Source organism: Gorilla gorilla, chromosome 22 (genome assembly GCF_029281585.2).
Source record: "Gorilla gorilla gorilla isolate KB3781 chromosome 22, NHGRI_mGorGor1-v2.1_pri, whole genome shotgun sequence".
In the NCBI taxonomy this organism is placed as follows: domain Eukaryota; kingdom Metazoa; phylum Chordata; class Mammalia; order Primates; family Hominidae; genus Gorilla; species Gorilla gorilla.
This window is the reverse complement of record NC_073246.2, coordinates 35,739,580-35,753,811: the sequence shown is the minus strand read 5'-3', so window position 1 is coordinate 35,753,811 and position 14,232 is coordinate 35,739,580. Positions and strand designations below refer to the sequence as shown.

Sequence of the window (14,232 nt, the reverse complement as noted above, 5' to 3'; positions counted from 1 at the left end):
CCATTATTCAAAGTAGGGTAAATGGAAAAGACATTTCAAATAAAAGCGTTTTCTTTAGGGGTGGAGGGACGTGGCCTTTTCCTCCTTTGGGTCCTAGGATAAACATGGTTTCTGGCCCCCTTTCCCAGGGAAAAACGAGAGGAGAAAACACATCAAATGGTTTTCCATGAACATCTTGGTGTGACAGAAGGATTCTCAAAACTAACTGAAATCCACACACAGCTGAAATAATATTGCAAATGACTCCAGGCGGTTACAAATGATCCCCTATTACAGCCCACATAAAATTCCTAATCTGTGTGCCGTCCCTTAGATGTTGCCTAGTTATACACATTTACGAAACGGAGAGAGATGTGATGGCCTTTTGGAAGGATTTTTTGAGTCTAGGCCCTGGAGAAAATCACGGGGAAAAAAAACCTTACCAATAAAAGGTCATCTTGCTTCCCTCAACTGATATTTGTATGAACAGCATCATTTCAAGAACTTGTTTTATTACAAAAGTAATACACAAACACACGCTGATTATTAAAATTTCAAGGGCTACAGAGCATTCAGGGTAAAAAGTGCACCTCACCCATCTCCACACCTCCAATTATTCTACCTTTCCCAATGAGAAGCAGAATTTTGAAAACAAAGCCAGCCCCCACAGCAAGTTGCCCATTGAGCAAAGCAAATAAACAGACCTTGTTCCTGTATGAAAGGGGCCAAAATATACAATAAGGTGGTCCATAAATATTTATTAAGTTCCTCTGAAGTCCAAGAGACGCAGAAATAAGCAAGATACTGTCCTTGTCCTCAGGGAAACTCACAATCTTGGGAGAGACACAACAGGAAAATTAAATTAAAAATATTAATAGCAAGCAGCTGGGCTTGGTGGCTTATGCCTGTAATCCCAGTACTTTGGAAGGCAGAGGTGGGTGGATTGCTCGAGCCCAGGAGTTCATGACCAGCCTGGGCAACATAGTGAGAGACCCCCATATCTACAAAAAATTTAAAAATTATCCATGCATGGTGGTACATGCCTGTAACCCCAGCTACTTGGGAGGCTGAGGCAGGAGGATTACCTGAGCCCAGGAAATAGAGGCTGCAGTGAGCTATGATTGCACCACTGCACTCCAGCCTGGGCAACAGAGCGAGCACCTGTCTCAGAAAAAAAAAAAAAAAAAAAGGAAAGAAAAGAAAAGAAAAAAGAAAAAAAACGAGAAAAAAAAAGAAATTAAAATAGCAAGCATTAAAAAAAGAGCGAAGGCCAGGCGCAGTGGCTCACACCTGTAATCCCAGCACTTTGGGAGGCTGAGGCAGGTGGATCACTTGAGGTCAGGAGTTCAAGACCAGCCTGGCCAACATGGTGAAAACTCATCTCTACTAAAAATACAAAAATTAGCTGGGCATGGTGACAGGCACCTGTAATCCCAGCTACTCGGGAGGCTGAGGCAGGAGAATCGCTTGAACCCAGGAGGTGGAGGTTGCAGTGAGCTGAGGTCGCACCACTGCACTCCAGCCTGGGTGACAGAGCGAGACTCTGTCTCAAAAAAAAAAAAAAAAAAAGAAAAGAAAAAAGAGCCCGTGTGCTGTGCTGGTGGAGACAGTAGGACCTCAGAAAGGAGCAACTCCTCGTGCTAAGGGGAGGCTTCCTCGAGGGGCCCTCCTGAGGCTGGGTCTCCATATGGCTGGGGAGGTCAAGACCATACACTGGGGGCTATGGGCACCAGCAAGAGCAAGCCTTCACCCAGGTGCCAGGTCGACGCGGAGACACTGCAAGAGATAAGGTGGAAAGGTGGGAAGGGCCAGATGACAGGGTGACGGGGATTGTGATGCCAGAACAAGAGTTCAGAAACAACATGTGGAAGGACCAGGAGAGAGAGCAATAAGCAAGCCCGGGCGATGGCTTTCATCTTTAAGGGAAAGGATCTACCTTTCCCTTTTGTCTCTGGGGACATTCAGCCCAAATCCTCTGGCTCAATGGCCCCGGATCAGCAGGGTCTATGCTACTTGGGCTCCTGGAGGTCCCATCTATACTGCAGGCTTCTCCCCATGGACCAAGTCTCTCCTGCCAGGTGAGCCCATGAACCCCAGGGCTGCACTGGCTTCTCCCGGGCAAATTAATCTAACTGCACTCCCTTCAACATCCTGGGCCTCTCCTGGTAGGTGTGGGTGGCCTGTCGTGTAGGAAAAGCAGATGAAGCCACATGGATATGACATGAAGAAAGTTCTCTGGCCAAACACTATGTCCCTTTACCCTGCAGCTGATGTCTGAAACCCCAGCGTTCTCCAAGCCATGAAGTTGTGTACTCCTGCTGTGAAGCAGCATCCACGCTCGGCCCCGGGGTTCAGTGAGAAGGAGGCAGTCCGGGTCCTTGTCCTTTGGGAGCCTGCTGGTTGCTAGACCTGGGCGTCCCAGGCCAACTTGGATCCTTGCTGAGTTGCAGGCACTTTGCACAGGGCATCACTCCAAAAGGTTATCAGTCCTTGAGACCTCGGAGCTGCAAATCCTCAAGATGCGATTTTTAATGGGGTCTGGAGAAGCCGGTGGGCACAGAGGTGAGAGGGGAAGGAATGCCCCCAAAGGCACCAGAGACCCTCGTGGGTCCAGCAGAGCTCAGGTATCCCACCCAGCCTGTCCTGGTGACACATCTTGCCCCATTTAGCTGGGTCCTCGGGAGGCTTCCATTCAGATGTAACCCAGATGCTTAAAAGTGCCCGTGTGACTCCAAATAAGCTTTGTTTTCTCCCAAGGAGGGGAATCCAGTCCACAGGGGTTGCCAGGCAGTTTAATGACTGCTGAGAAGTGGTGAAGATCAAATTCTTCTCAGGGATAAATCGTCTCTTAATTTTCCATAAATATGCATATTTCGGAGAGTGAAAGGGTGTATCATTCATAGCTTTATAATGGGCACTGGAATTCCTGGCACAGCTTTACATCCTCTGTGGTAGGTATGCTTCAGCTCATCCCAGTCTCCTTCTATGTCCCACCCCTGACTTCCTGCTCTCACTGTGCCCTCTCCTGTAGTATGAGTAGCTCCTGTTAATAAGTTTTTTGGGTACAAAGGCAGACTGGCATGTTATAATGAAAGTACAAATGCATTTTTATTGGAATATGAAGGAGGAGCCTGTTGGTTTTTGTTTTATTTTTATTTTTAAGTTTTGTGGGTACATTGTAGGTGTATATATTTATGGCACACCTGAGCTATTTTGGTACAGGAATGCAATGTGTAATAATCACATCATAAGAATGGGGTATCCGTCCCCTCAAGCATTTATCCTTTGTGTTACAAACAATCCAATTACACTGTTTTAGTTATTTTTAAATGTACAATTAAATTACTATTGTAGTTGCTCTGTTGTGGTATCAAATACTAGGTCTTTTTTTTTTTTTTTTTTTTTGAGACAGAATCTTGCTCTGTTGCCCAGGCTAGAGTGCAATGGTGCGATCTTGGCTCACTGCAGTTTCCACCTCCCAGGATCAAGCAATTCTCGTGCCTCAGCCTCCCGAGTAGCTGGGATTACAGGCATGCGCCACCACGCCCAGCTAATATTTGTATTTTTAATAGAGACGGGGTTTCACCATGTTGGCCAGGCTGGTCTTGAACTCCTGGCTTCAAGTGATCCGTCTGCCTTGGCCTCCCAAAGTGTTGGGATTACAGGCATGAGCCACTGTGCCCAGCCAAATACTAGGGTTTTTTTTTTTGTTGTTGTTCTTGTTTTTGTTATTTAGACAGAGTCTTGCTCTGTTACCCAGGCTGGAGTGCAGTGGCGCAATCTCAGCTCACTGCAACCTCCGCCTCCTGAGTTCAAGTGATTCTCCTGCCTCAGCCTCCCGAGTAGCTGGGACTACAAGCACATGCCACCACGCCCAGCTAATTTTTGTATTTTTAGTAGAGACGGGGTTTCACCCTGTTGGCCGGGCTGGTCTCAAACTCCTGACTTCAGGTGATCCACCCGCCTCAGCCTCCCAAAGTGTTGGGATTACAGGCATGAGCCACCACACTCGGCCAAATACTAGGTCTAATTCAAGGGGGCCTGTTGTTTTGATGAGAAGGATTTGAAAATATTCAGCAGGGGAGGAGGAATTTGAGTTGGACTTCAGCAGGCTAATATCGGTGGTGAGGGGGCAGGCAGTGGTGAGGGATTCAAATGGAGGGAGGAAGAATAGGAGTAAATAGAAGTTGGAGTCGGGGGCGTGGAGCCCTGGGGGCAGGTGCAGAGGAGGGAAGCAGTCTCTGCGTGATGGCGAGTCATGGGCGTTCACGTGGAACGCCACTCGGCGCTCACAATGCCGGGTGCTGCACATGTGCAAACTCATTGAATCCTCACCAGGAATCCTATGCGGTAGCTATACTGTTGTTATCCCCCACTGAACAGACAGGGAAACTGAGGCACAGGGAGGGTAAGTCAGTTGATAAATGGCAGAGGGAGTCTGACCCTAGAGCTCATGCTCTTCCCCGGAGGCCTCTTCCTCCTCGCTGGTGCACTAATCTGCTCAGGCGGCCATAACAAAGGCCACAGACCCAGCAGCTTAAACAACATATACTTCCTCATGGTTCTAAAGATACAAAGTCCAAGATCAAGGTGACAACAGGGCTGGTTCCTCCTGAGGCCTCTCTCCTCGGCAGGGTCTTTCCTCTGTGCATGCACATCTCCAGCGTCTGTGTGTCCACATTTCCCCCTCTTATTAAGAGCACCCATCAGATGGAATTAGGGCTCACCCTAACAGCCTCGTGTTCACTTCATCACCTCTTTAAAGAATTTGTCTCCAAACGAAGTCATATTCTGATGTCCTGGGCTTCAACGTGTGAATCTGAGGGACACAGTTCAGCCCTAACAGGTGGGGAAGTCCAGTCGAGGAGGCGCTGGCTGCGGAGCTGGGAAGGTCTTGGCTGGGTTTCAGGGGATCAGTGTGGCAGCTGTGTGTGGCATGGACGGGGCTGTGGCCCTGGAGTTTGGCCACACACTGGGGTCACGCAAGGAGTTTTTAAAAATCCCAGTGCCCCTGCTGTACCCCAGACCAACTAAACCGGACTGGCTGGAGTGGGGTCCAGGCATCTGTTATCTGCAAAGCTCCCATGTGGTTCCCATGTACAGCCAGGAGATCAGAGGAAAGATGGCCTGGAAATCAAGACACCTGGCGCGAAAAGCGGGTGGGATTTGGAAACTGATCCGTCCAGGCCCAGGGATCATGAGAGCTGCCACAACTGCTGAGCTGAATCCAGCCCATGGCAGGTCACTCAAGCCATTGTCCAAGAGGCTCAATGGCTGTAACCACAGAACGCCATCTCTCTGAGCCCAGAGACCATCTGACACTCTGCTCTTCGGGCCCCCTGAAGCTGCACCTCAGGCCATGCTGCCACCACTGACCCCCAGGCCTGGGCTATGGCTTCAAAGGCTACTCTCTCTGCTCAACGCCCTCATCTTATGAATGGAACAGCAGATCCCAGCGATGTACGGTGACCTTCCCTATCAAGAATAAAACCTATGCTGGTGATATGTCAGGAAATGGAATCATGAGGAAACCACCAGCTTTTCAAAGGGCAGGCCTGAGGGTGGTCCTTACGCTTTTCTCTCTCAGCAGATGCCTACAAGATCAGGCTGAGAGGTTGTGCTTGTCCTTGGAGCGCAGGGCTGGTGGGGACTGGCGGGGGATGGCAGTGGCCAGTCTAGGCCAAGGCAGCCAGGGCTTCTCTGAAAATGACCCTTGGCTGACTGGTTCCTGGACAGCCCCAGCCCACAGGAAGCTCTGGAGGCCAGACCAGCTCTGAGCTGTCCAGAGGGGCAGATGGACTTCTCATCTCAATGGAACTTTCTTCAGAAGGGTCTAAGCACCCATAGCCTGCGGTCGGTCTCTCCTAACTTAACAAACTGATCCCATAGGAACCCAAGAGGCAACATGAGCCATGACATTTCCTGCTCATTCACAGCGGCTGCATAGATCCGCAGGGGCCCCTACTTTTGTGGGGCTTCCATTTTGGTAGGGGAGACAGAAAACCAAATACATACATAAATAGACAGTACTGAAGGTGGCTATAAGAATGATGAAGAACAATCCTTATGCTTCATAAGCTCACTTCCTGTTTTGGGGTCTTTTCATGAGAATTTATTTTGTAAACGATGGTGCCTCGTTTACAATTTCCTTTCCTCCTGGGGAGGGAAACTCAAGCACAGGTTTTGTGTTGGGTTCCAGGCTACACGCAGCGGGGAGAATGAACACTGTGACGTGTCCTGCCCCTCACAGCCTAGCTGGGGAGGAAGGACCAAGCCTATGGAACAACAGGCAGGTAGAAGGGCAGCCCAGGACTGTCTGCTACAGCACTTCCTGAGCAACTGGCAAGAGTGAGGCGCCATGGGGATATGCACGTGTGGGAGGCAGGCCCTGCCCTCTGGTTTGTAATCAGCAGGGAGGCAGGGTGCCCTGCAATAAGACAACTACACAAGGCAAGGTACCATCGCTGTTCATTAGTGTTGTTACCATGGAGGTCTTAATGGGGACGTAACAAACCACAGGATTTGGGCCCTGCCTCCACGGAGCTCACAGTCTAACTGGGGAGGTAAGAGTATCTATGTATTTCTGTATCAGCCTTTCTATCTAGTCATCTTTCTGTGTGATAAGGAATTCAGAAAACAGCTGAGTTGTTACAAGTTAATGGAGCAGGAGAGGTGGCAGTGAAATCAGGAGAGGTGAAGGCAGGTGGGCAGGAAAGGCAGGGGAGGTGGGGCAAAGGCATTTGCAGCTGAGGCGTACCAGTGGCTTAAATGAGACTCAAGAATTCTGGGGTGGTGGTGGAGGCTGACATGATGGAGGGAAGGTTCTGGGTTGGGTGAGACTGGACAGCAGAGTGAGGCTAGATGATGAAGGAAGTCCCTGGACCCAAGCACCACCTCCCTATTGGACATGTGGGCACACAAGATCCCTGGGAGGTAGACAAGGGGGGTTGAGTCATGCAGTCTCTAAGGCTGGGGGAGGCTCCTTGCCCACACTGCCTGCCTGCACCCCCATCCCTTCCTGCTGACGTGGGCCCACGATGCCACAGTGGGCACCAGATGTGGGTTCTGACTCTCTCTGAGGAGGGACTCCCATGATGAAAATGGACCTTTCCATAAAGTGGTTTGGGGGGTCAAAGGGGATGTTTTCAACAGGGCCATTTGGAAAGCCATGGGGGCAACAAAAGCCTGGACTTTCGTGACGGGTCATGACGGTGACTCAAAGGTAGCAGAATAAAGAACACTGAGCAGGCTCCTGTAGAGCAGCTCCGTAACCAGTCAGCCCAGTTTCCCCTCTGCAAGCACAGAAGAATGCATGGGTTAGGGAAGGCTTCCTCAAGGAGGTGACGACTGAGCCGTGCTAAAATTCAGCACAAATAGGAATAAATGAGGAGAGGGAAGGTTAGAGGGCTGGAGAAGGGGGCAGATCAGGCAGGGTTTGCAGACCAAGTAGATTCGGGTCTTTTATTTCGGAGGACCGGGAATCCCCTGGATGATTTTTAAGCATAAGAAGTGATGTTTTTAGAATAGCTCTCTGCCTGCAGCGTGGGGGAAGCTGGCAGGAGAGAGTGGGTGCAGAGAGACCAGGTCGAAGACTCAGTCATCCTTCTGCAAGGGGCAGGAGCAGCTCCTTCAGCCCTGGCCTTTGCACTTGCTGTCCCTTGGGCCGAGAAAGCTCCTCCCCCTTGATCTTTGGACGTGCCTCCCCCGCAGCCAGGTCTCCATCCCCTCTTCAGAGAGCTTTCTCGGGCCATCCTCTCGGCTGGATCCCTGGCCCATAGTCATGCTCTGTGCCACCCCATCCTTCACTAGCTGGAACCCCCACTCATTTCTCTGCTGCTTGTCACCTGCTCCTGAAAGTTCTAGGCATCTCCTCTGCTTGTGTTCTGCTGAGCACGGCCCTATGACCAGGTCGGTTCCATGTACCTCAGCCATGACTCTCAGTGGGCAGCGGGAGAGGTAAACAGAGTAGACTGGCTCCCTCCTGGGCTCATGGGCCACACAGCAGGAGGCGGGGAGAGGAGAAGACAGGATGCAGGATGGAAGGGGAGGCGGACAGGACTGGCAGATGTGCTTCTGCCCCTAGAGAATGGGATGGAGGGAGGAATCCCACTGGATACCAAGTCAGTGGAGGGCTGTTACTGAGGATTCGGCCGTGTGGGGTCTTGTCACGGGGCCTCAGGACTCCAAGGTAACGCTCCAGAGAGGAAAGAGGCATCCCTGGCCTGGTCCCCTCTGCTGGGGCGGACTGCAGGCTCGCTCTCCTGGGGGCCTAACAAACAGAGTGGAACTGCAGGTCTGGATATTGAGAGGCATCTTGGGGGTGCACACAGTGGGCAGGGAGGGAATTAAGCATGCCTGGGGCAGCTGCTCTGGAGACAGCGCTTTGGGGCAGCATCCCCCAGCAGCCCACGCCCCTTATCTAAGCTGGATGATTGCTTAAAAAATCCAGCAGCCGGCACGTCTAGGGGGCTGAACGTTCCATTCTTTGCTGGCAAGAGAACACAAGGCCACAGAATGCCGTGATGAGAAATAAAGGACCCAGTGACTCAATGCATTTGTGACAGGTTTATTGTGGAGCGCTGCATGGGCCTGCCAACACAGTCCAGACGTGACATTTAAAAGCCCTGCACATTCCATTTTCCCTGGTGGCCTCCCCACCGTCGACCGTGTGAAACACAGGCAGCTTGTCCACATCAACCAAGAGTCTGCTGAGTAGGCTCTGGTCTTTGGTCCAGAGGTCTCTGCACATTGCAGGAGTGCAGCGAAGGCGTTTAAAAAGCTGCTTGCTTCCACCGGTAGGCCTCCTGCTATCAGGAAGGGGGCCAGGGTTCGTGCACAGATTGGTGGGGCAAATCTTGCAATGAGATAGCTCAAAGTTTTTAGGGAAGCTGTCCAATCTTTTCTCTCTGAAATTCCTAATCTATAAAAGCATACTTTCTAAAAGGTCTTAAAAATGCACACAACCTACCTGCTGTTTTGGTTTAATGAAAGAAGCCACTTGATTGGATTCCATGATGCTCACTGACCAGGCACAAATGCCTTTTCTCTCCAATAAAAACAACAGCAACAAAGCTATTATTCTCTGCTTATTTTCTGCTAGATGTCATCATTATCTCTCCATATGTAAATGAGGAAACTGAAGCACAAAGAGGTTACATAACTTGCCCAAGATCACACCACTAGTAAGTAGCAGAGCTGGGATTTGAACCCATGCTCTGAGCCACCATCCTGGATTGCTCCTTAGCCTCTATAAGGTCCCCAGATGCAGTTATGTGGATGCCCCGTCTGAATCACTATCTTCCTATAGGCAGGTGGTCTACAGGGAAATAGAATGTTCCAAAATGATGAGAGAAATGGAGTAAAATATTAGGCTGAACTTGCAGAGAAGCCGTGTCGTTATATACAGCACCATGTTTTTCTGGAGGCCAGGAATGAAAATTGGGAAGCTACAGCAGCACATGTTCTTACATTTGGCTCAGACTGAGGGTGTCTTAAGTAAGCCTGAGCGTCTGGCAAACTCGCCCAGTGGAGGAGAGAAGGACAAAGGGCTGGGGCGGGTCAGCATGAAGCTTGTGCGTTGAAAATGTATTGGAATCCTTACCAATGGCTCCAAACTCCCATGGCAACCCCACCAGTGAGGGAATCACATGAGGGAAGAGGGGCCCCTTCCCGATCTTTCCAAAGATGCAGCCACCAGTTCTGTGGAGGCAGGCGCTCTGGGGCTATTATGGACACACATGTCCATATATCTGTGCATCAAATGGTACGCCTAGAACGAGGACTTGTCGGAGTTTGAAAAGCTGACTTGAGAACATCACTGTGTTTCCCGAGACCCTCAGTGCCCTCAGCTGTATAGGTGCAGGCCTTATGCTCAATGTTCTCTAAGATCTCGACTTCACTGAATAATCCGCAGAGAACATCCCGCGCTCCACCGCAGCCCAGGCCTTTCCTCACTTTCTGGGTGGGGCCTGGGAAGCAACGCAGTGGATCAGCGTGCATGAGTGTGTGGGGACAGGTATCAGAAGGGGACAGGACAGCATAGGAAATGGGAGGGGAAAGCAGGGGCGTCAGGGGTTTCATCCTCTCACTGAGGGAAACAGCGTCCTTGATGAAAACTGGCAGATCAAAAGTGTTCTCCCCTCTCCTGGGTCAGAGTTCAGAGAAACTGCATCAAGAGAAGGAACTGTTCAGCTTTTAAAGACATGATAGTCTGAGTCAAAATAAGGAACATCTCTTTTGAGGCTTGCAACATCACTCAGAAGCGACGTGCCAAGCAGATGTGGAAATAGCAGCTGTCAGCCTCTGCCAGAATCTTCTATACAGCGGTATTTATCTGCCTTCTGGCTGTACCCTGAACTCACCGTTTGACCTACTGTCACCAAGCTACAGATGTAGGCAGTTAAGTCACCTGAAAGTTGCTGCTCACTGCCTGTCTCTCTCTCTCACACACACACACAGACACACACACACACACACACACACAGTTGACATCATAAAACAACAGCATGGTAGCTGGTAGCTTCTAAGAGGTGGTATGCCGCCCAACAGTAAGTTGCACGGACACTATATATATCTTATAGCTGATGCTCATTTTTTATAAACAAAACATTTTTGAGAATCAGGTCATACAACTTAAAAATGCCTGGGGAGCTTTTAATTTAAAGAATAGATTCTTCCTGAGAGGCTATGGAGCCCTCTGAAATGGAATAGCTAACTAGACATCAGGAGACACTCTGGAAGCCTGGTTTTTCCTATGTGGGGTTTTCTTAAAAGAAGTGCCCAAGAGTGGCCGGGCGTGGTGGCTCACGCCTGTAATCCCAGCACTTTCGGAGGCCGAGGCAGGCGGATCACAAGGTCAGGAGATCCAGACCATCCTGGCTAACATAGTGAAACCCCATCTCTAGTACAAAAAAATTAGCGAGGCATGGTGGCGGGTGCCTGTAGTCCCAGCTACTGGGGAGGCTGAGGCGGAGCTTGCAGTGAGCCGAGATTGCACCACTGCACTCCAACCTGGGTGAACCGTCTCAAAAAAAAAAAAAAAAAAGTGCCCAAGAGAACTCTGGCTGAAGCGAAACATTCACATTAAGGCTACTGTGATCTTGGACTTCACTACGTCTCCCTATCCTACCAGACCCCGAATACCAGACATTTCAAAGAAGGAGCTATTTTTCCTTGCATTTTTGGGACCATTGGCATCCAATCTCATTTCCATAAAAATTCTCTTGGGTATTTTTGGAACTAAAGAGAATGAATAGGATTAATGAAGCAGGACTGCGATTTGCTGTGCCCGTTGCCCAACTGTTACCTGGGTGGGGTGTTGCCCCCGCCCTGTGCTGGAGTGGAGACTTGGCTCAGACAATGGTCCCTGGTCCTCAGCCTCCTTCTTAGACCAAATGAGCAAGAGACTCCAGGAGCAGCCCCTTCCAAGGCCACTGTTGCTTTTGGGAAGCTCACATCTAAAGGAAAAGGAAACTGGAGAGACAGCATGGTCTCCTCCCTGAGGGTGATGCGGTCTGTGTCAAAAGCTGAGACTGGTGTTTTCTATAGTCACCGGTTGATTTCATTCACTCATTCAATAGGCATTTTTTTTTAATCTAACCTACCATGTGCCAGGTGATGATATATTGTACTAGGTTGAATTATAGATTGCTGTTTTTATAGGTAAGAATTGACAATTTCATATGGTTAAAGCTAATATTTAGAGGGTTTTCCTAAGCTAGTGTTACTATTTCTTCTGATGGCATCGCTGAAAGCATAGATAACCCAATCGTTACTATTTGCGGCCTGGGTCTGCCCAGATTCCTTTCCAGAAACAGGGCAGATACCAGTTTCTACCATGCATGTAATGGTTAGATATTTTGTGACTTAACATAGGGCCGAGTTACTGCTTTAGATCGGCTTCTCCCAGACACCCTTTTATGCAGAGGCAGTTTGAGGACTGGGCCACTTGGGGAACTCAACCACCATGGCTCCCCAACTCTGCAGGCCCTGCTCTGCAGTGTGGAGAGGCAGCCGGCCAGAGGAGAGTGATTCGTAAGTGCACAATGAAGACAATCTCATTTGGACTCATCTTGTCTAATGCTACTGGAGCAAAACTGTACCCAAAGTTCACTTGCAAATATATTTACACAGACCAATATGAAATTAAATGATTTAATAATCAGTTTAAAAAACAGAACAAAACAGACTGGGCACAGTGGCTCACGCCTGTAATCTCAGCACTTTGGGAGGCCGAGGTGGGTGGATCACCTGAAGTCAGGAGTTCAAGACCAGCCTGGCCAACATGGTGAAACCCCATCTCTACTAAAAATACAAAAAGTAAGCCAGGCACGGTGGCTCACATCTGTAATCCCAGTGCTTTGGGAGGCTGAGGCGGGTGGATCACTTGAGGTCAGGAGTTGGAGACCAGCCTGGCCAACATGGTGAAACCCTGTCTCTACCAAAAATACAAAATGCAGCCAGATGTGGTGGTACATGCCTGTAATCCCAGCTACTCAGGAGGCTGAGGCAGGAGAATCACCTGTATCCGGGAGGTGGAGGTTGCAGTGAGCCGAGATCACGACACTGCACTCCAGCCTGGGTGACAGAGTAAGACTGTCTCAAAAAAAAATTGAAAAACAAAAAACAAATAGCTAAAGAACAAACAAACCAAAACCTGACACCTTTAAACTCTGAGGCCATAGGAAACACCTAGTATCCCTTCACTAATTTATTAGAAGAAAGATGCTTTCTTTCCCTTGTACTCAATTTTCTGTTAACCAGATTCTCTTGTGAATATGACTGAAGTAGTTTAATCTAGTACCAAAGTGCAGAGTATGGGGGATAATAAACAAGAATAAGATTTTGAAATATAAAACCAACGTTCTGAGATACTTTTGATGCTGCAGATACACGACATGAGCTTAGGTGATTAAATTTATTCAACAGGAGTTACCGGGGCAGCCTTTCTGGTGGTGAATAACCAGGTGAACATTAACCACAGTGGCCAGTGGGGTGAGACCTGCGCTTCTCAACCTCAGCTCTGGTGACATCTGGGGCCAGATCATTCTTTGTTGCGGGGGACTGTCCTGTGCACTGCAGGATGAGGAGCAGCATCCCTCACTCTAACCATGAGATACCAGCAGCACTCCCACTGGCTGAGAATCATGGGGTCCAATGGATACAACCAAATGCAAACTCAATGATTTGTAGGGGAAAGCACAGCTTCCTGGGGAACAACCCATGTCAACTTCACCAAGCTGGAGGCAAGCCTGGGGAAATGGCCTACAGTGAGGGCGTGGGGCATCTGGAGTGAATTAGGTAGAGTGTTATGGAGTAGTACCCACCTTGACAACTGCATCCCTTCCAGCCAAACTCAAGACTGGAGAAGCAACACTGGCTTACACAGCTGAAGGGATCCTGGGGAAGAGATGGGACTTGCAGACTCAACCATTGCTCCACACGGGGGTGGCCTGGGGGACAGCGAGAAGGATCTCCCCACCCACCCCTGGGCCTTTGCTTGTCCTGACAGCTCCATCTACAAAAGCCACACCTCTTCCCCCACTCCATCTGGCTCCTCCTTACTCTTCAGGTCTCAGCTCAAATGGCACTCCCCGCCCCACCCCCTGAAGGTTCTCTGATCCTTGCCCTGCAGCCACCCTCCCCTGGCCCTGCCAGTCTGCTCAGTGGTGCCTCATATCCAAACTTCTAGTGCAGAACTTGTCACCTTGTCACACACATACCGTGCATATTTATATGGATTGCAGGAGTTTGGTTTTCTGTTTGTTCCTTCCATTAAAATATGAACTCCATGAAGACAGGGACTCTGTTTCCACGGAGTACCACACTCCTCCCAGAAGCCAATGGGGCACCCAACTCATGGTAGACATCCCCCCCCCACCAAATATCTGCTGAATTGAGGAAGGAAACCACTTTTCCACTGAATGGCAGGAGAGGTCCAATAAGTGAAGCTCATGAGGATGGAATCAAGCATGTGGTCATTGTAGCAAACAGTGGCATCAATGTGGACGCTGGTTTATTTCTGCAAAGTGTGCCAGGCAGAAGCCGATCCCAGACAACGTGGGGCATGTGCAAGTTTCTGTCTTTACCCACATATTTTTGGGGGTGTTCACCAGTACCTTATTACGATACATCTTTTGGACAAATGGTTTGTACCCTGAGCCAAATCACACACCCTCAATGTGTCGACAACTTATATCAAAAGCCCGGTGAGACTGAACTGCTAAACTGGGTGGGAGAGTTCTATGTTTCGAA

The 14,232-nt window shown here is 49.6% G+C and overlaps 1 protein-coding gene across 6 annotated transcripts in view; it reads right to left on the bottom strand.

Annotated features, from left to right (window-relative positions):
• Positions 1-14,232, bottom strand: part of ITSN1 (intersectin 1) — a 258,350-nt gene that overhangs the window by 48,491 nt on the left and 195,627 nt on the right. The gene's annotated exons all lie outside the window — the stretch shown is intronic.